The following is a 23,401-nucleotide window of genomic DNA, read 5'->3' as shown; positions in this document are numbered from 1 at the left end:
ATATACCTACTGTATTGGTATATTTTAGATTGCTGCTTTTGATTTTCATTAAAATTGAATTCGTCATCTAGCTGCGTTCGTTATGGTGGGGCAACTATACACCACTCGTAGAGTCAAACTTCTAGTAGGTTTCTCAGATTATCGCTTTTAAAATCATTAATCGGATGTCGGATACACTGTATAAGGAGTTTGTCTTTCAAAAAGTTCAAGTAATGCGCGAATACAAAATTAATGGCAGTTTCATGTTCATTATACCATTATTCATGCTCCAGAGAAAGCTGGCCTTCTACAATGGAATCTAATAATATCATAATTCATAATATCACTTTAAGCATTGGAGCACTTGAAAAACTTAATGAACACAATATTTATCTGAACGTCCATAATTCATATGTGTTTTCAATACTAATCAATATTCATTCAATCAGCTATTGTAATTTATAACCAATTCTAACGACTTACCGATAAAATACAAACACAGGAGTAAGGAAATCCATTCTGATCATTTTCCACACGTGTTCGATTAGTTATTTACCTGTGTCACGTTTTTCTATTGAAATAACGATTTTATGCGAGATCGTGTGATGTATCATTTGAGAATGAGCTGAATAAAACATAGTTTGGACAGTTTTCATTCAATATTTTGTTCTATAAACTGAAAGAGAGCTGTTAAAGGATGTTATCCTTCATTCATAATGTGTTTTACGACAAAGTGATTTAAAAGGAAACATGTACCTATCAAGGACTTACATAATAATTAAAGGGTTCAACTCCTATAGAGCCGAACGAGAAAAATTGCCTTTGATTCATCGGCGCTTCAGATATTGCAATATACTTAATTCAGTATCATATTCTTTCGTTTATCAAAACAGGTATGCATTGCTTCAAGAATAGTGTTTCACGTGGAATATCGTGTGCCGTAGAGGATTTTTATGCTTACAACGAAATAATCAGGGCAAAAATGTCGTACAGAATACCGCGTGCAAGGTTTCATGTCTTCAGAATGGTAAAAAATAAGTTGAGACTTCACTAACCTACCGCAGAGCTGTCGTCCAAGCAGAGGGTGCACCATCAATCATTTCAAAAGCGACAAACTTTTCTGCCGCACCCTGTCGATATTTTACTACCATATGGACTACTCCTCCCATGGTCATCTATGTCTTAATTTATGTTTAGTCTCAACAACAGCTCGTTTCTATTTATTTCTGATTTTGCAACTTTTTCCACTCGATCTATATATTTGTTTATTTGTCTGATGCTGACCTTACACATCTTAGATATTTCCAGTCCATGTCAATCTTTAAATTTCAATAGCTTATTCGATTTCTTATAAAACGGAGTTATATACAATATTGTAAATTACGAAACAATATTAAAAAGTGTACTCGGAGATATCGATTAACGAGGGATATAATGTTGTGTTATTCTCAATTGATCTATGGAACTCATACGCCAATTGTACCCTTGAAGTCTACATATACCTAAATACAGTTCTGTGATCTCCAAGGATGCAATTGACGTCGAAGCTCGATGGCTTTTGAATTCACATCAGTGGTTCTCTGTTAATTATTAATTTCTTTCAACCTTCTGATTTTTTGACAAAAATATCCTGTTATCGAAGTTTTAAAATTGTTTGTAGCGAAAATAAAATAAATAATTATATAATTCACAAATCCTACTCGAAGTCAATACAAATGAAAATCTTACGATTTGAAATTTTCTTGAGATCAATTCTTGTTTATGAATATTTTATTGAATTGTTGATCGACCACATATCAACAACGTAGGCTCGATCTCGAATGAGAATAAACAATAATAACCTCTATAGTCAGTTTAGAGTGGCGTTATATAGTTGATAGCTGATACGATCGTTCACTTTCCTGTTATCTCTTCAACTCGGTAGATTATTCGATAGAATCACACCATTATTTTCCATTATCGATTTCCATTGTTTTCTTTCAGTGAAGACATCCGAGAATTGTAAATTTCAATATTTCATACGTGCTTTTTTCGGCGTATATATTTTTCTTGGAAATTATCGAACTAAGTATAGAATTCTTTGAAGTTGCATCATTTCAGAATAAGAAGCTTCATTTTCAGACCATTTCGTCACTATGTTTGTATAACGACGGTCTGTGTTGCTGTCCGAAATACGAAATACTCCAGAATGAGAAGAGCTGATGCTTGAAATTTTTAGGGTAAGTTCTTATCTTGATCTCGGGTTGAGTTCGCTGATAGGAGCATCATTCGACAAGTGGTTTCGTAAATAAGGTCATTCGAAATTTTGTTTTGCAGATTCGATCGAGATGAATCGCATTTGTATGTAATATGCCAATTTCAAGCTCCTTGCGAAATTTCATGTCGATCGCATAACCAGAATAATTCAAGAAGAATATCGAAAAAATTACCTGATATTTTCGATAGCGTTGTAATTTTGAGGCTGATATGAGATAACTATGATTAATTTAAAGATATGAATCTTCAGGGATAAAAACAGATAATAAAAAATCTATAAAATGTTTATTAGAACGAAAGCAAAAACATACACCTAAATAAGTCGAATACCTATTGAAAGTCTCGATCAGAAAAACCGACAAAAGCGCATTTCATTTCACACCATCCTGATTAACTTAGGTTTTCTGTCTATCTAATGTCACTATGTCAGTTTGTGAGTCAGTCACATCCACATCAGCCTTATCTTAACAACTCGTTTTGCTCGCCGAAGGAGCTCCGCCCATTGGACTCCGTCTCTTACCGTTGGATCCCTCACTGGGTATTGTCATTCTATATCCGTCAAGAAAAAAATTTTTTTTCGGACACCCAGGATCGTGAGCTGATTTTAGACGATCCACCCGGTATACTCGTTTGGTTTTCGGAGGGGTACTCCATATGACTTTTTTTCCTTGGCCCCTGCCCACATGAAAATATTTGATGCAAATAATTTTTCATTATGACAAAAACTGGTTGAAAGAAAGAGTATCAAAATTTCTATTATTAAAGAAAACATCAAACCTCAAATATGAGATTGTGACCCTCAGTAGATTTTCCGTCGTGGTACTTTCAAATTGCACACAGAGGAATGAGACTTGAATGTCAAAATAATCCGCAACACCCCGTATACACGAAAACTGTGAAGAAAATCGAGATTTGGAAGTTTACCTAAGGCTTTGAGACGATTTCGAGGGGGGTCATTTTTGCCCTAGATGGTCCCGTTTAGGCTGTGATTTTTATATACCTACATACCTGGATTCTTAGCAGAAGGGCTATATCTACAGCGTGTTTCAAGTAAAGTTGGCACCATTGCTAACTTCGTTATTATTGATGCAAAGATATCGGTTAAATGGGCAAACTAGTAGCATTTTTAATGGTCTTCTCGATGCCGAAAACAAACAAAACATTGACAGTCGCGTTGTCATAATATTTCTTAAAATGATATTATTTTCAATGGAACACCCTATATTTTTTCATGCATTTCGATTCGTAATAACATTCTCAACAACAAAGCTCATTTGACTTTTTTTCGTAAAGCTGAAAATAAGACAGTTGTATTAATAGGAAAAATTAATTACAAACTGATTTGATGAAGCACTATAAAATATCAAGTAAATGATCAAAAACACCGACTTCTTGTTGAACACATATTTGGGCCCTTCTATTGACACTATTGATTAACAAAGTGAATGCGGCTAGCGGAATGGTTTTAAGATGGAAATTATCGTTTTGTCTATTGATATCAAATAGCTAGTGGTGTCGATTGAGTGGTGCAACATGATGATCACGTATCACGAGTTCACATCCCAGCGTACTTTTTTCTTTTTACTGTCTTATTCTGCTATTAGTAACATAATATTGTCATTCGTATAAGTACAAAAAATGGTTGTTTGGACAATCATGGGGTTTATTCGCCAAAACAAATAAATTTTTGTACTAGTGAAAGAAATAAATATTTCAAAATAAGTCGCTCATTTTTCACTTTAGGAAGAAAGGTGAGCTTTGTTGTTGAGAATGTTATTACGAATCGAAATGCATGAAAAATATAGGTCCTTATCTCTAATTGAAATTTGGTATTTCAAATTTTCCAGATTGAAACGTGCGCTTTGAGCATTTGCAAACGTGAACATCTCCGGAGATAATAGTGTTACAAGACCGAAAACAACGTAGTGTGGAGTTTTTAAAATAATTTCCATATACAAATTGATATATTTTGTGATAAAGAAGAAAATAATATCTCAATTCGAAGCAATGTTTGAAACTGAGAATATGCGAACTCTCGTCGAACACCGGATTAAAATTTCTGTCTTTCTCCAATCCCCTTCTCAACCAGCAAAAAATTTTCAAAGAAATACTCATCTCCGAGTTATGAAAAAACTCCCGTGAACGCAACTCTTGGAACTGTCTATACAATATTCGACATTTCCCATCGCCAGAAGATATAATAAGTTTTCCGCGCAAATTTTTTTTTTCCTTTCGCGGAATCGAAAGTCGATATATCTGGCATATAGAACGTTCCACTTCCACTCCCGCGATTATGCGAATTGAATTTCGTTTCGGGGGGAGCCCAGAAAGCGCGAGTTTTTCGCCGGAATGAGAAGCTGATAATAAACTCGCCGAAAAGAAACCCTTAGCGTTATTATATTTCGAAACTTGCGAATTTGGACAAAGCGTTTCTTCGAGTATCGGGGGCAATTGGATTTTCCGTGTTGGCACTACGGATAGCAGCGTATTGGAAACGTTTCACGCCCGATTTCACCGCACTAGTAGTGTTTTTGTGTTATTCACTCACGGCCTGCTTTGACCTTGGTGGCGGATTTATCAGCTCGCCTGCATTCCCATTATTATTGTGTTGGTATTTCGTTACATACGTTGCTTATTAAGTTCGTTAATTGATCGAATTACTCGCTGTTTATGGGAATATTAGATTCTAATGCTGAACGATCGGTATCGATGAATTGTTTCACGTTTATTTCTATCTTCTGCTTCTGGTGCAGTTTAAATAAATGATTTTTCAATTGGAATGATACAATTTGAAATGGTTGTAATGGTTGTGTATTAGTTTTTGACAGTTCTTATGTCATTTGTGTTCAGTAGGTTATGCCATTTAATCATGGAAAGATACACGCTTCATCAAAGTTTAATTGTTTTGTGAACATCAGTGCTCATTTGTAAATACTGATAAATTTAAGTAAAATTCATCGAAGACATTATTACCTATTATTAGGTTAATCCACTCAATATTCGTCTTATTTTAAAGGGTGTTTTTTAGAGCTATAGAACTTTAAATTGCAATAAAACAACGGTGGATTATTCGATTGACATGAATTTTATTTATCCGCAAGATAATCTTGTGGCATTACATTTTAAATATAATATCTGGCATATGACCGCCACGGCTGGCTCGGATGTAGTCCAATCTGGACGTTCAATTTTCGATTACTTTTTCCAACATTTGTGGTCGTGTATCGGCAGTAACACGGCGAATGTTGTCTTCCAAATGGTCAAGGGTTTGTGGCTTATCCACTTAGACCAATGACTTTACATAGCCCCACAGAAAGTAGTCTAGCGGTGTTAAATCACAAGATCTTGGAGGCCAATTCACAGGTCCAAAACGTGAAATTAGGCGGTCACCAAACGTGTCTTTCAATAAATCGATTGTGGCACGAGCTTTGTGACATGTTGCGCCGTCTTGTTGGAACCACAGCTCCTGGACATCATGGTTATTCAATTCAGGAATGAAAAAGTTAGTAATCATGGCTCTATACCGATCACCATTAACTGTAACGTTCTGGCCATCATCGTTTTTGAAGAAGTACGGACCAATGATTCCACCAGCCCATAAAGCGCACCAAACAGTCAGTTTTTCTGGATGTAACGGTGTTTCGACATACACTTGAGGATTAGCTTCACTCCAAATGCGGCAGTTTTGTTTGTTGACGTAGCCATTCAACCAGAAGTGCGCTTCATCGCTAATGGACGTATTCCGCACAGAACCATTATTTTCGAAATAAAATTTCACTATTTGCAGGCGTTGTTTAGGCGTGAGTCTATTCATGATGAATTGCCAAACAGAACTGAGAATAAATCACTTGACAGCTGTTAAATCGGTCGCCATCTTGAACAGTAATGCCAACTTAAAATTATATACCTCGAAAAAAAAACACCCGTTATATAACTTTCAAAGTGGTACCAAGTACGATTCAATACTTGGTACTGATTCTTTTGTATCGTGTGTGAATTTATTTCAGTATTCTCAAATGAGCACTGATTTTGACTAATCAATTTAACACTTTCTTAAGTGCCATTGAAGCATGATTCATTGGCATAACCTACTGAATACAAATGACATAAGAAATGTCAAAAAATAATTCAGTGTTGCCATTCCATTTTAAATTGTATTATTGTTTATCATTTGCTCTTATATTACAGACTACCTGAACTCGAATAGAGATCATTTATATAATAAATTCACACCTGAGTGATTTTATTTACCTGCTATTCGTTCCAAATTTTATCTGAGTAGCTCTGATACTCGTAGTTTCATAGAGGAGATCTGACCAGTGGATGGACGAAGTTTTTCATTGAATAATAAATGATTCTATATTATCTACACCAAAATTATCATAATGGATCGTCATCATTTTTCCCATGGACAATTGTTAAAGGTTAATTGATATTTTAATTACAAATAATTTAAAAAAATCCAAAAAATCATTGAGCGTTTATGGGTAAAATATTTATATCGTTGAACGATTGACCTAATAGTGTGAGACCATTTTTGGCTCAAAATTTAAAAATGGCGCACATAAAAACTTATCTTGAGATGAATAAATCCTTACAACTTCCCATAAATTTATTGATGGTTTTAAAGGAACATAATGAACGTGTAGCCTTCAACGCTTCGGGTATGTTTTTATGCTAGGTCAGTGACTAAAAATAAGGAGATGAGTAAATGGTTAATAATATCCGTTCAATGGCGTTTCTGTGAAAAAAATGCGATGTTATTCACATAGAATTTTATCATTTACGGTTCCGACTGAGAAGTGATAGATGCTGCTCAATTTGCATGGCAGAATAGGTGCCAACTTCACAAAAAGGATTTTGACGTTCTCTTTGAGCAGATTTTGTGAATGATCAATTTTCGGTACTTTCTTGACAGATTGAATCGAAATGCTCGAATGAGAAAATTAATGTGAAATCAAATTAAATAAAAATATTCAGTCCCTGAAGAAGTGCTCCCAGTATCATGAATTTCATACAAGAACACAGAAGACAATTTTCATAATGTATACCAGTTTATGGACTGTGTTAATTTGAAAATTCTCCAATTCAATTCTATATAAATAACATCGCAAGGCGCTTTTTGTGACTTTTTGAGAATAGAGTTAGTTGTATACTACTGTATACAGTAGTATACAATTTTATTATCATCTGCCTCAGAAGTTGAAGTCAAAAATGCAATGACTAAGTTGTTGAATAGGTGGTTTCATATAGTTAAACAAAAATTGAAAAACAATTTTAGCGTTCGTTTACTCATGCGCCAATTGGGCCTTTGGAGATAACATAAATGTATATGTGGTCCCAAATTGGTCAAAATATTTGGGCACAATTTATATGAACGATAAATAGTTCTGACTTTTTATCGATAATCTTTCCCATTTTCTATTGACGTTGCTATTTTATCACGAAATTCTCCAAGAATCTTAGAATTGTTGTTCTATATACTAGCAAAATGGGTCGAATTATACGAAATGTGAAAGTTTGAAATAGTAATCCTTGAAATACACGCAAAATCTCTTATCACAGAAATATTAGGTATTCCTTTCCTATATTCTTTTTGAAAATTTTTGTTCTGATGTGTTGTGATTGTGTTTGAAATTTTGCGAAGAGCTTGAAATCCTTATTTCATATCGACGTGCAAAAGCTCAACTTCGTCGATTTTGCGGTTACGGAAATATTGGGTGATTTGATCGATAGTCTTCTTTAATTTTCTTCTGTTCAACATGCAATTGAAATTGTCATTCTATATCCAAATAAAAATTTTCATTCCAATTGAATCTGCATTAACGATTTTAACCATACACTTACCGAACCTACCCTGGAAATTTCAAGTTTATATGTCTTTCCGTTCATGAGTTATTGTATTTACGAACAGGCATAATTTAGTCAAGATCATTTGAGACCTTCCTTAAAATTCGAGAATTACAGGTATAGGAGTGCTCAAAAATGAGTTCACCTCAATAACTAATATGTAAAATAAAATGATATGATGAAAGAATTTGAGAGATTTTTTGGGTGTTGAAAGGAGTAAACATTAATTTTGTTTCTTTTTTTTCTTTATTCTTACTTTTAGGTAAATACATTTCGTAGGTTATATTTCAATGAATTATTTAGGATGATAAACACTTAGATGATATTTCGCTGCAACAATTCTGCTGCAGAAAATGGGAGGAATTTGTTTGAGTAAAGTAAATCATTTACACTTGAATCTCCGGGTTTTAAGACCATAAATGATTCAACCTGTTGAAATTATATTTCTCTCATGGTACCTAATAGCTGAGAGGAAGGCAATAACGCCGAGCGGTACGGACATTGGTTAGAAATTCATAATTAATTCATTCTCAACCTCGAAACGCATTGTTGCAATAATGAACCTGCACCGTTTGCTCATGGCTGGATGTCGTGCACAATATGTTGTATCATCTGTGATACTCATATAAGCATAAATATATCTCGAAGCACAGTTAACCGTTTCCGATGCTTTTTCAGACCGTTATGAAATACATACCTAACGTTGGAAAGTAGCGAGTCAGAAGAAAATAGAAAGCGAGTTTATTATTAGCAAGATGCTGAATCCACTACGTATACTCGCGGATCATTCTCTCCACCACTCCGATGTTGTGTTATTTCGCTCTCGCTGCCTCTAGTTAATACGGAACCATCCACGAAGACGCTCGTCTCGGTCTGGGGGTCTCTTGTGCTATAATTCAAAGATTATGTTTTTTCTGCTACGAGAGAGGCTAATAGACATTTGAGTGTGTCTTTATAATATAGGAACGGAGTGACTTAGGTAACAGCTGCGGTCTACAATTAACGTCAAGTTCTTAAGTCTACGTTCTCAAGGTTGTCTCGTTTGTTTATGATTGTTGCGAAACCATATTGTATTAGTGCTGGGATATCAGTTCAGTGATAACAGATACGAAGGAATTATTCGGCTGACCTTACACGTTCCTTGTATCATTTCCTGGGATAATTCTATTATCTGGATAGAGTACCTACTACGATTCAGTCGTAAGTTGAGTAAAGTTTCATCTTTTAATTTTATCGTAATAAATATTCAACTGAGATCGGCAACAAGAGGCAGTCGTTTCGCTTGAATGAGATTATTTAATTTTTCATTCTGTTAGTCGAATAAGAATGATACCTTAGGTACTCAGCTTAAGGTTTTATGGTTCAGTTGCTATGAATTCTGCAAGAGTCAATGAATTCACCTCATATCTGACAGTAAACAGCTTGGTTTCGCAATATATTCTTGAGGATATTACCTACCTATGAAAACAATAAGAATAACGGATATTAAACATAATACCGCGGAGGTTGAACTTGTTGTTAAAATAATTACAATTCATAATTTTCTAGATCACTCTTTGGTTTCGAAATTCATATTATAAATTTCTATCGCATTCTGTTGAATTTTATGCTGAACACTTGAGTTTGACATTGTAATGTTTCAAATCATGTGTAGAGCAAATGGATCTTTCGTTGTCAGCAATCTATGAGATTCTTCCGTAATTTAATCAGAATCTGTGGAAATTTCTGAAAAAAAGTCAGTCCGCCTGCCAACTTCGTCTAAAGCTTTCTCCTAAACTCATCATGAGTTGTGTCATCCAAGATTATGATAGAGAGATATTCAGACCATACTTGTGGCTATGCATCCATTTCCTTAATCGTAGTCTTCATCTTCTGGTTTGATGAAGCTACTCAAGCCTTTCTGATGAGATACTTTTCTGAGCAACACATGAACTTAAATTTTCTGCCCTGCATGAAAGAAGGTTAATTATTGGTTTTCTCCGAGGTTTTCTCATTCTCTTGATATCCTCCGTGTTGAGAATCTTGTCAACCCATGGAATTAAGAGATTCTTGCATAAGAGTTCAGAAAGCGTTTTTGATTAGAACAAGACAACTCTTTATCACACCTATCGTTGTCATGATGATAGCCATCTCCGTATGGAGATGGCTATTATCTATTAAGAAGATGTTGAGTTTATTCTAAAAGAGATATAATTAGGGTATTAAATTCAGTATCTATCCGATATTGATCTTTTTAGTTGGAACTACAATTCATTGAATTTGAAGGCCAAGATTTTTCAAGTTGAAAATTATTTGTCTAATTCACCAATGGATCTGCTAATTTAACTACATTTTATAACATACAATCTATGATTGCAGGTTTTGATTATTGATTCATATGATTTGGAAGTACAAAATTGACATTTGTTCGTTGATGAAGCTCATTCCACAGTACATATTTATAATATAGGACTAGTTTGAGCTCATGACTATCTTGAAATTACTACTTTTTGAACATTCATTCCATTTTAATGAAGTAAAGCCATAATGTTGCTCCAAGCTGAGCTTAATCCAACTGATAAATTGAAATCCGTGTAGAAGTTTCAGTGATTAGAGTGAACATAGATAGACAAAAATAAAAAAATATATTTTGTGTTCTGTTACTCCTTTTTCATCAGCAATCACGATCAATAAATGATAACGTCATGATTATCAGATATTTATATGAAAAAGCGATATGCAATCCACTGATGAAAACTATTCTATGTCTATGTAACCTCATATTAATAAACACAAGATTAGTTTTCCTTCAATGAAAACAATATATTATCTAGCGGAAATAGCTTGAAATATTGTAAATATGACTCGAAAGTTTCGTATTCCTCAACAATCAGAACTCTATTATCTATTTAGTGTACATAAATGATCCATGTGAAAATACCGAACAATATCTTTTATTGTTCCATCAATTTTTTTTTTCATAGAACGCGTATCATACGCTATAATGTACATTTTCAGCGAGAAGAAACAGTTTGTTTTCCTTTAGTTATCTTTAATCTGCCATGAATCACGCTGTATTCAACTTCGGATCTACAAAAAATTATATTGCTTGTTTGATGACCTTGCATTTTTCAACCGTAAATATTCCGAGTTGTTATTAACCTTGTCCTGAAACCTATCGGGGCTAACGATTCGCGTTTTGTAGTCCTCGATTCGATCGCGGTACATGCAAAATGCGGAGTGATATTTTCAACTTGATTTCGTCATTATCTAGTGAATAAAATTATAGATTTGTCTATTGTTTTTTTTTTCCGACTTTACTAGGTTACTATACTTGTGAGAGTCGAGGTTCAGTGTAGGCAATGTTACTGTGTTCTTTGGACATTTTAGACACATAACCGTTTATCGAAAATACGAAGTTTGAAGAACGTTTTCATTGTGTGTTATCACTTATTTCTGAAGCCTGTGTTCGTAAATATTTGTAACATATTGGGTTGACTCGGCCCCGAGCTCGGCCCTTGCCAGAAGGAAATTCATTTGAATACTTTATAATCATATAAATTACAATTTGCAGATTTAACATAAATTATTCTTATTAAGGAGTTACCTGAAATATAAAATTCCAAGAAACAATTGCTATTCAATATAATTGAAAAGGAGAAATTGAATAACTATCATTCGATTTATGTAAAGACTAAATTTTTTCAATTATTCAGTTTTTCAGCTATATAGGGTCTTGAAATTTCGCGTTCTACTGGATTGATCCTGATGTTAATGTTCTGATTGGATTATAAATGATTCCAAAAGAATTTGAGCTCTTCCAGATATACGGTGCCCAATTGCTCATTCGTAAATGGAAAATTCTCGGGACCTCGTTTTTTTGCGTTATAGCAGTCCGATCTTGATGAAATTTGGTATTTGGGCTGAGCTCTGAATTTTTCCATAGCAATTTCAACTATGTCGAACATAGGGTTGTGTTGTGAGTTAGTAAATTAGAACATCTTTGCTGATCGAAGAAAGAGAAATAAACTGTTCGCTGAGTATTTTGATTCAATACCTATAGTCGGACGAAGGTGCTTATTTTTTTTATAGAGAACAATTTACTGATCGAACTCTAAAATTCTACCAGTGTAGAAAGTCTAGATTGTTCATAATGATATAACTGTAAATAGTCATTCAAGATCTAATCTTGAACGAACACGAACATTAAATGTTGAGCAAATGGTCTACATGTTTGTCACACTGAACTTTTACTTTGATGACATTCAGTTTTTTTATTGTACAAAGAAGAGCATTGAATCGGAGATCATTCATTTTTCTTGAAAACCTGTAGAACTTTTATCCAAAAATACACCATTTATACAATTATTTTGTTTCAGATTGCATGGGATTCCAAAATCGCTAGAATTTTCAACCTATGGCTGTATAAGGTGAGTCCAGAACAGATATATTCTTGATAATAAATTTTCACTGAATCCCCATAATTTTATCGAGCGGTGGACTAGGTCCTTTAAATCCTTACGCCTGGCGGCTTCTTGCTGTATTGCTGAGATTTTACTTAATACTATATTTTTTGTAGCAAAGTTCTAGCTTTAATAGTTGCAGAGTTATGAATTTTGGAGTTTTTTTTTGGTGGATTCATCAAAATCTGTTGAGAATATTACTAAATTTCTTCATAAAAATCACTCTTTGCCACACTTAGTCTAGAGCTTTCTTGGAAATTCATCGTAAGTTTCAACATTCAAGATTATACAACAAGATATTGAGACCATATTGGTTATATTCGATGGAGCTTTCAAAGACTATTCTTACGGCTGTCGTATTCTTGCTGTATTGCTTAGATTTTACTGGATACGACATTTTTGTCGCAAAATTTCAGAATTATGAAGTTTTGAAGGTTTTTTGGTGATTCGGAACGAATTACATCATTTCAATTTTCATTATGTCCAGGGTCTTTATAAATGATTTTTATCGTCGGAGTGGCCCTTGCAATATTTCCAAATTACTCAACATAGGTTGGGAAATAGAGAATCAAAAATTTACGCGATTTGTAAACGAATAACCAAAATTTTATCATATAGAATTGTTGCCAGTATAAGTGAATAGCGGTGAAGAACATTCAGATGACCATCACGATGTTACAATCATAAATAAAGACCCTGTATTACTTACAGGATTTGGTTTAAATACATGTTGAGGTATTGTTCAATAAAACTAAATACTCACTAATAGTGACAAACTTTCTGTGTTATTCCTATTGGAACAATCGGCAATATGCTTGCTTTAACTGTCTCCCAAGCCTAATTTACTTTACTCGATACAATCATTTACAAAGACTCTGAATTAGCAATAGGATTTGGATTCAATATATGTCGAGATATTTCTCAAATGAAGAACAATAACGAATAGAGAGCTTGCTTTAACTCCCAAGTCTAATTTATTTTACTCGTTCGTTTACAAGAAATTTGTATGATATTAAAAATTACCAAAATTAATTTTATTCTTGTTTAAACTTAATTTTTCTAAACATTCACAATAGTATATTCTGAAACAAGTTGCTGAATGTACTCGTATTCTAACAAAAATGCGAGTTTTCGAACGCATGAGTATCGGAATTGCCTTCTGCAACGAGTATCAGACGATATTATCTCCATTTCAGTCAAGTTTTGTGAAATATTGTCGAAATGCAATGAAAAATTCAGATTATACATCCTAGTGACTTTTGTATTGTATCTTGGCAGTTGGTGTCACTGTTACAAAAAATGACAGATTACGGAAATTGGATTTGAATCGTACGTTTCTAATTACGAAATAATATATACGCATTGAATTTGTGTGAACTATGTCTGACGAAATCGATTTAACACTACCAGAATTAAGAGAAATTGCGGATAATGTTGCAAATCATTTCACTATATCCAAATTATATTATATTGACAATTGACGTGTGTTGAAATTTGAAAGGATCGGAAGCCAGTGTAGACAACCACAAAACGAAAAAAATACCTGAAAGCTGTAATGAGTTCATTACAGCACTGTCTTTAGTACTGTAATGGAATCATTACGATACTGAAATAGAGAATCAATCTTTTCTTGATCGGTTCGCCGTCTAGATCGAACAGTAGGTGCAAAGTATGTTTATTGTGATCCGTATTAAAGATAGTGAGATAACCTATTTCAATATACTCCCATGCGTAGCCCGATACATATTATCAGATCGGCATCAGTAACGACCGATTATCATTACAATCATCAACTCTTACCGTCGTGCATCAAGGTCGTTTACGCCTCTCAAATTTATTCAAATCGATCGAAACTGCATTTATTCGCACCGACTAGTTTTATTATCGAATGCTTTTATTGCGACAATAAATATGTCCGTGTCAAAACAACCTCAATCCCAGTTTCAAACCAGATTGCTCACGTAGGATCACTGAACTCTGACTGGTATTAAACCGGACGTCATGTGTCCAGGTCGTCGAAACAAGGAATTAAATTTCGTCAATGTTCGAGAAGGGCCCTTAGGAAATTAACGCTAAAGGCCTGTCCGTTCGAATCTGAAGCAATTTATTGACTTCATACGTTTTGAAAATTAGCTATGGAAATTCACATTATCAATATCTAAAGGCTAAGCCTTATCGTTGATGCTACTGGACTTTATCTCTTGTTTATTTTCTTGATATTTTCCCTTCATTTATCTTAGGTACTTATATGATTTCAATATAATAAGAAATCTATATTTTTCAATCAATAATTTAATATTTCTTTTGAATTTTGAGAATGGAGGTGGTATCTAGTCACAATTTTGAAAATTTTTCTCTATTTCAGTACCGTAATGAGTTCATTACATTACTAAAAACAGTGCTGTGATGAAGTCATTTAAGCATTGTTTTCAGTTATATTTTTGTGGTTGTCTACATCGACTTCCGATCCTAACAAATTTCAACACACACCAATTGTCAATATAATATAATTTGGATAATTTGTAATGATTTGCAACATTATTCGCATTTTCTCTCAATTATGTTGTTGTTAAATCGATTTCTCAGATACAATTCACGAATTTAATGCGTTGTTATAAATTATTTCAGAATTCGAAATGTACGATTCAAATTCCGCAATTTGTCAATTTTCCTAACAGTCACACCAACCGGCAAGTTACAATACAAAAGTCACTAGATTGTATAATCTGAATTTTCATTGAATATCGATAATATTTCACTATACTACTATTTGACTGAAATAGAGATAATATCGTCTAATACTCGTTGCAGAAGGCAATTCCAACACTCATTTTGCATTCGTGTTGGAATAGGAGCCCATTCTGGAACTTGTTTTAGAATATACTATTGAAATTAAAAAAGTTAGAATTATATTTCTCTTCAAAAGGAAACAACAATAACTTCTGAACTAACTATGAACTCTCATCTCAAAATTCGAATCTTGTTTTCACTTCCTTCGAATCTTTCCTTAGGAGTTCCTCTTTTCATTTTCGTTCGATTCAAATTTTGGATTATTCTCACCAGAAAACGATGTGATATGTATTAAAAAAGCAAAACTATGCTGTGAAAGATTTTGGATAAGAATGAGTATGATCTGAAAGTTAATGTATGAAGAAAAGAATGGTAAATTTCTCATATAAATTTTCCTGCAAGTTGCTAATTCCATAATTTATTTATGACAATACTATTTTCAAAACTTGTCATATTCCTTATTTATTTCCTAAAAAATCACCATGGAAAATAGGTACATGATTTTCTTTATATATTATCTAATAACTGAGGAGATGATGGTGATAGCTCAGAATGATTGAAATTTGATAATTTACAGTCAATTTCTTATCAGAAACATGAAACGCTAATATGGGATATATGAGTTTATTACGAATTACAAGAATATATTTTTACACTAGAAATTCGAATTCTCCTTCATTATTCGTCATTATACTTGTTAAATTGGTTCTTTTGTATTCCTGCGTATTGAAGAAGACTTAAAAGTCGCTGTTTGGCTTATATATCGTTATTGCAGATTACAATACAATTGAACCTATTCATATATTTTTTTGCTTTGAAACTGCAGACAAATCATTAGGAAGATATAAAAGAAAATAAGGATATGTTTTTGAGACTGCACCATATTGTGATAGCGATTTAAGTTCTTATGTATAATCCGAGCTGAAGTCGGGCATTCATGGACATTTTGATTGTTCAAAATATTTGCCCTTCGAACAATAAATTGGCTCCAATTATGGAGCCGTAACAGATTTTATTTCTTTTCAGGTACCTGGCCAATTGAAAAATCCCTGGTCTTCCATAGTAAAACAAAGTTTATTTTTGGCAAAATTCGATTTTTTCTATTCAACATAGTTGCCTTCGAGGGTGATACAGCGATTATAGCAATCTTTCAACATTTCGATACCATTTTTGTAGAACGATTTGTCTTTCGCTTCAAAATAGGTCTCAGTTTCGGCGTTTACTTCTTCATTGGAGTTAAATTTCTTTCCAACGAGCAATCTGTTGATATCTGAGAATAGAAACAAGTCGCTGGGGGCCAGATCTGGCGAATACGGTGGATGGAGAAGCAATTCGAAGCCCCATTAATGAATGTTGTCATGGTTTTCATTGATTTGTGACACGGCGCATTGTCTTGATGAAACAGCACCTTTTTTCCTCGAATGGAGCTGTTTTTGAACGATTTCATCCTTTAAACGATCCAATAACGCTATATAATAATCGCTGTTGATGGTCTGGCCCTTTTGGAGGTAATCAATGAATTTTATACCCTGCGCATCCCAGAATACTGATGCCATAACCTTTCCAGTTGACTGTTGTGTTCTTTCTCGCTTTGGATTCGGTTCATCGTGTGCAGTCCACTCAGCTGACTGTCGATTGGACTCCGGAGTGAATAGATGGATCCATGTTTCATCCATTGTCACATATTGATGCAAAAATTCAGGTTTATTGCACTTAAACCGCTTCAAACACTGCTCAGAATCATTTAATCGATTGTGCTCATTTCACCACGTTCACATTAAGCATACCAATCAATGATGGTTGATTTTCAGACCCCGGAAACTCTTCATCAAGCCAAGATTTTGCTTCAAATGTATTTTTTCCCTTCAAAAAGCAATATCAGTACCCGAAAATTTTTTTTCATCTTTTTTCCAATAGTAAAAGTAGTTACACTCACAACGTAATATCTCACAAATTACTAGCACCGCCATCTGTCATCAGACCGAGGACTTTTCAATTGGCCTAGTATATAAGTAATGACGCTTTTTTTCCAGTCCTTCAATTCCATTCCTTCAGATAATTCATCTCCACTCCAGATCAATTGAAAACTGAATGCGAAATAAACAATTTGCTGAAGAATGTGCGAGTTCCACCATGCACTCATGGTTATTCCCCGTTGGACTGAAATTATATGTAATTTAACTGGAACGACTTCATCTCGCAACTTTCTTCGCCCCAGAAACATTTTTAACAGTCAGTCGTACGACTATAACGCGATGTGGAACTTTATAAAACTCGATTTCAAATTCCGATCAAGTTCTTCGTAAATTATTATTATTGCCCATGGCTTGAAAATGAAAGTGGCTGAATTATGAAACGCTCTATCGATTGTTGCCACGGTCGCCTGTGGTAATCAATTTTCAACTATGTTGAATAATTATTCGTTGATGATGTTTTATGTTTGTAATTTTGAAAGATACGTTCAGATACCTGACATTTCAACTTCCGCTTGATATCTTCATATGGGTGGCGTGATTCTTGGAGGACGCATTTGCTGTCGTTTGAACCATATTTGGTGGTAATCAAAAATCGACAGTTCACGAGATAATTGAGTTCTTGTGTCTTTAGAAAAATTTTTCACCTTACTTCATTTTTCTCACTTTTTTCGATGTTGACCCAGTTTGGTTATAATTTTGAATTATTTTCGTGGTCAGCGATAAGTCCGGATTCAATACCGTTAGAAAAGATGAGAATTAGGGTGAAGATTCAGAGTAATTTCAGGCGGGAAGTAACAACTAAAGAAATAAGAAAGAGGGCACGTGTTTGTTCAAGGGATGGTGGAGGTCATTTAAAACATAATTTATGAATACATTTTCTACTGAAATTTTGAATTCAAAATAAAAAATATAATAATAATAATAAAAAATATTCAATTCAATATTTTCATTTATTTCCCCTTCTCCAATCAAAATCTGCTGAAACCAAACTAGTGCCTGCATTCTGCATATGAAATAAAGAAAGAATTTGACAAGTTTTCAAAATAATTCTGTCATACATAAATTGTGGAATCGAAAGTTGCAGGCAAATTTACATCAGAAATTTAATATTCTTTTCATCAGACACATATCATATTCTTTTTTGATGAACTCAATCCAAAATTCAAATCAAACTTGGTCAACGTAGAAAAAATTGACGAAAAATTAAGTAAGATGAGAATTTCTTTTAAAATACAAGAAATACCTCGGAAACTGTTGATTTTCGGTCATTAATAAATAAATATGGCTCAATCTAGAGCAATAGCAAATGAGTGATTCCAACACCTCCTTCAAGGTTCACGTCTAATTTTGAAACACCCTGTATTTGTAGATATCCAGGGATATCCTTCCATCACGATATTTTAGTGATTATTAACAATTTCTATTATAGTAGGAATATTAAATTTGGTTCAAGAATTAGTTTTATTTTGTACCGCATTGATCTTCCAAGCTCGAGATTTCGATCAATGAGTTTTTACCGCATCATAGAATCAATTTTTAAAAATTCATATCTACGTAAATTGACTAATTTTAAATAATATTTGGAGGGAAGGAAACAATAAACCATTTTGTGAAATTTTCACTGTTATAAATAGTTAATCGATTTCTTTCAGTTACAGTAAAAATTCAGTGGAAGCATATAACATGCGAAAGTGCAAACTATCTTAGATACTGCTCGGCATCCAAGATACTTTTTTGAGTTTCAATATACATTTTTTTCAAAAGTACTTGAAGTATGTACTAGTTATTTTTTCGAAAAAAAAAGATAGTATAACAACTTATATACTTCAAAGTGAGAATTTCTATGAAGATGAAGTAACTAATATTCTTTTTTCTGCAAACTATTTTTACAAAATAACTTTGTCTTTGTGTCCCATAAAGAGGATATATGCAATATTCTGCAATGCTTGTAGTTCCATATTGTTGAAAATAATAATACTATTCATCACATTGTCTGTCGCGAGCTAATGATGAAGACAATTCAGACAATGTTATTATTCCCTCCATTCCAAGTCTGGCGTATCTCTAACGGGACTCCCACTAACATAAATGAATAATGAATTCTCCTCGAAGTTTCAATCGATATTTGCGAATAATACCCACTTTCAAGTCTCGAATCTCGCTACACCATTCAGCCTTTTCAACGGAGAAATTTTTGGACGCTATTGATGTTGATTGAACCGCCGAGAAAAGGTCATGGTTGAACTCTCGGCTTTTTCGAGTGGAGTTCACTTAATAGACTTTCTGTTGTACGAGGTGTTGCAGAAGAGACCGTGCATTAATTCCGCTGAAGGTTGTTTCTTGATGAAATTGCAAGGACCTGTTTTCGAAGCCTATATGAGGTCAATTGGCGTTTGATGCCAATTTCTCAGGTTCGATTGATGAAAAGGTTTCGAAGTAGGTCGATGAAAATTGGGATATTTGATGGATTTGAACTTGAATGATGAAGAAAGTCATATTTTGTCAGCTGATCCTTGTATGAATAAATGGACATGGGATATTCAGAAAGAGTTTGAAATAAGCTTGGAAAGGGATCGCACGATTTTTATAGATTTGGCTGATCCATAGAGTAATAAACATAGATAGAGGGAAGATACACAATTTATACATGTCCCCAACATGGTTAGATTACGTTGTCGGATTGTGATATATTTCCGAATCCAAAGTTTTACTATATCATTATGAATGTATATTATATCGAATGAAATATATTCATTTGAGATTGAGGGACCCCGATTAAATATGCAAATTTGGATTTTTGGAATCCGATATTTTCCTAATAGTCGAATTTATAATAAGCAGAATATTTATTATTTTCTGTATTTACCTGCTGAAATCCAAGGTTTGGCAACTTTTGCTCTCCTAGTGTCATCGATTGTTTCACGCCGCAGTTTGGCGCGCTAGAAGTTTGTTTTCTGAATTTCTGATATATTTTGGTATTTATTTCAATATATTTTGAGTTAATACGAATCGTTGATTCACTATGGGATATAAGAAGTCTTTGTGGAAAAACTAGCGAATTGAGTGAAATATCGTATCACTGATATGTTTTCATTTCTGCGCGCTTCATGTCAAATTTGATAGTTATTGTTGGGGACAAAATTTGCTTACTAAAAATGACATATGCTTCCTCCATCTATGTTTATTACTTTTATTAAATGGACATGGCATCTTCCGCCATGAGTTTTAAGTGAGCTTCTAAACGGAACGCACGATTTTTATAGGTTTTGGAGCGCAAGGATCTTGTGATATGGTGGATCTCTATTTACATTGTTGTCAGATCTTTCCTTTTTCCGGAATAATTGAATTTATTATTTCAAATGGATCATCCTGTATATTTTTCATGTAGTGTTTCTTGTTCCCTATACCTAAATGCCATTATTTCGGAGTTATAGCTACATTTACATTATCTTAGCGCCTCAGTGTAGAAACTCGCTGAAAGTGATGGGTGCAGTGCATTAAGTGTTCGAGTTTCTGAACGAATCCTAAATATGTATTGAGATGTTGCAATTGCTTCTGAGTTATACCTGATTAGATTATTATCATTCAGTGTGTTAATCGACTTTTTGTTGCACATTGTGACGAAAAAGGATTACCTAACTCATCAACTTCAAATAGTTTTTCTTAAATTCTTGATATGATTCATGTTGAGGAAAGTGGGAGAACAAAGATACCTACTATAGGTACATGTAGTGTCTAGTATGAGCGGTAGTCAATTTGAACATCATAATAACTAACAGTCGTTCAGAAACTCGGACAGTTAATGCTCTTCACACTTCGCTTTCAACGAGTTGTTTCCAACGAAATAAAGGCCAAACAGAAGTATTTTAGCATATTTATACATAGAATTAAAAAATCTCCAAATTTATATTATTCCGCTTAAGAGAGAACACCTCTGAGTTCAAAACGGAATTAGAGATATTTCTTCTTAGAAATCACCGATGTATATGGAGTTTTCACATAATTTCCTTGAACAATAATCTACACTGGAGAAAGTAAATATTTTTGATTTGCAAATAAAAAAAATATTGGTAGATTTTCGTTTTTCGCAAAAGGATGCATGATATGTTCAATGTACAAAGCATTGGTATATTTTTAAAATATTCGTGAAAAAAACTTACCAAAAATCATTACAAAAGAGTTAAAACTATAATTTCGTGCAACAAATAATCGACCGTCGTACAGTATTTGCTTCGGAAAGAGAAAGAAGATACAACTTCATACACCGTACAAAGTTTGGTCATCGCAGGAGTGTGACTGATACACGGAAAGCCACGTGGTGGTAATCCCTTTTAAGAGCATGATCGTACACTCACCAATTTGATTGATGAGGGATCCTTTCTAAATAGGAATTTAACTGTTGTCTGAAGTCTTTTATATGAGCCATCATAATTAATGCGGCGCTGTCAATGCTACCAGAAGATTGGAGCACTTATTTAAAACAACACGCGGTATAGACTAGTGTGACGTTGCTTTGTCTTGCAGGTTTTTTGGTTACGGCAAGAACTTTTTCAATCGCATCAACGTAATAGTTGGACTAAGTCTCAACGCTCCATCGCATAATGTAATTGAACTTACACACCAATAAATAGGCCCAGACATGGTGGATTAAAATAAATCCATCAGCTATGATAAGAAATTTCGTTAGTCAATTGAATCGGTAACAAACGAGGAAATGTTCATTTGGCCGATATTATTTGTAATAAATTTCTTTGGTATCATTATCAACGATGACCATTTAACAATTCGTTGGAGAAAATGTCGCACCCTTTAAAAAATTCAATTCTGTTTCCTGGGAAATATGAAATACAATTATCCGTTGTCCTTTTCACCTCATTCGCCGACCTACGTCTACAAGCTTTTGATGGCAACTACAACAGCTATTATATTCTTCCTGCAATTATAAATACGATATTCGCTGTCACTACTAGATCGATTGATATCTTTCTCATGATTTTTTATTCCAAACAATCCAAACTCCAAGGTCATTCCGTTTAATTTAAATGTTTTGTAGGAAACCTCTCCTGTAAGAGAATCTATCGAGAATTTCGACATCTTTTTGAATATAACTTACTGTAGAATTCAGATTGTTCCTAAAAATTACTAATTCACTGTAAATATGAAGTTGAATAACTTCGATAGATTGATAGCGGATATCCAAACATTGCTATTCTCTTGATTGTCACTACTCTTCACTTTATACTCAAATCAAATCATTGTCAAATTGAACCTACTACAAAAGATTGGAGAATGCATCTCATTGGCATAAATTCAGTTGCAATGCACAATTAGAAAACAATCAACTTCTAAATCTCCTCGACTGAAAACCTTGACATAGAACTGGGATTTTGCCAAATTTTATGACGCAGATTGCACATGTTAGTGAACCTATGTCCTCCAATTCAAAAAGGATTCTGATTTCATGTCTTTGTCTATTTTCATAACCTCGACTCAGCATTGCGCCAACTTGATGATTACTTTTGTATTTATATTTGTGCACATACTGTTGGTGTGATTTTACGGTGAATCTCTGAAATATAATTTTCGTATCATCCTTTCTTTATTGTCGTAATATTGATGATAAAAATAATTTTTCATGATTTATTTTGCTTAGGATTGTCTCTTGAACTGTTGGAATGTGAAAATCTGTGTTTGTAACATACCAAACAACAACGACCTGCTGTCGAAGGATTTTTAACTGACTTCTTTGAATTAGGGCAATATTTAACATTGGGACACAACTTCATAGTTCCATATATCCAAATTTTATCAGAATAGATATTGCAAATCTCTCATTTTGATCTTCATCTGTTTATTTCTTCATTATCTAAGTGCTGCTTCCACGTTGGCTTCTGATCAAGACTTATACTGAGGTATTTGAGCGTCTGTATTTATGGTATGGATACACTTTTTTTATTGACACAGGACATGCTTGTTTTCTGAGAGTGAAGATATTATCGGTTATATTGTCCAATGTTTATGGTTAGGTTCCAGTAAAAATAGTTTCGGCCCAAGAACACTACCTTGCGGAACACCTACGTTCATTTGAATTTTATTTTCTATTTCAGT

The 23,401-nt window shown here is 33.7% G+C and overlaps 1 protein-coding gene across 2 annotated transcripts in view; it reads left to right on the top strand.

The window, feature by feature from the left end:
* Positions 1 to 23,401, top strand: part of LOC123676712 — a 240,181-nt gene that overhangs the window by 49,382 nt on the left and 167,398 nt on the right. The window contains exons 1-2 of one of the 2 annotated variants that reach the window (XM_045612858.1): positions 8,937 to 9,285; positions 12,444 to 12,494. The gene's annotated coding sequence lies outside the window, so the exon portion shown is untranslated. Of the gene's footprint in view, positions 1 to 8,936; positions 9,286 to 12,443; positions 12,495 to 23,401 lie in introns of those variants that run through there. The other variant, XM_045612857.1, reaches the window with a different exon arrangement.

This window comes from Harmonia axyridis, chromosome 3, assembly GCF_914767665.1.
Source record: "Harmonia axyridis chromosome 3, icHarAxyr1.1, whole genome shotgun sequence".
NCBI lineage: Eukaryota > Metazoa > Arthropoda > Insecta > Coleoptera > Coccinellidae > Harmonia > Harmonia axyridis.
Note: the sequence above shows the minus strand (reverse complement) of the source record. Positions and strands in the feature narration are given on the sequence as shown.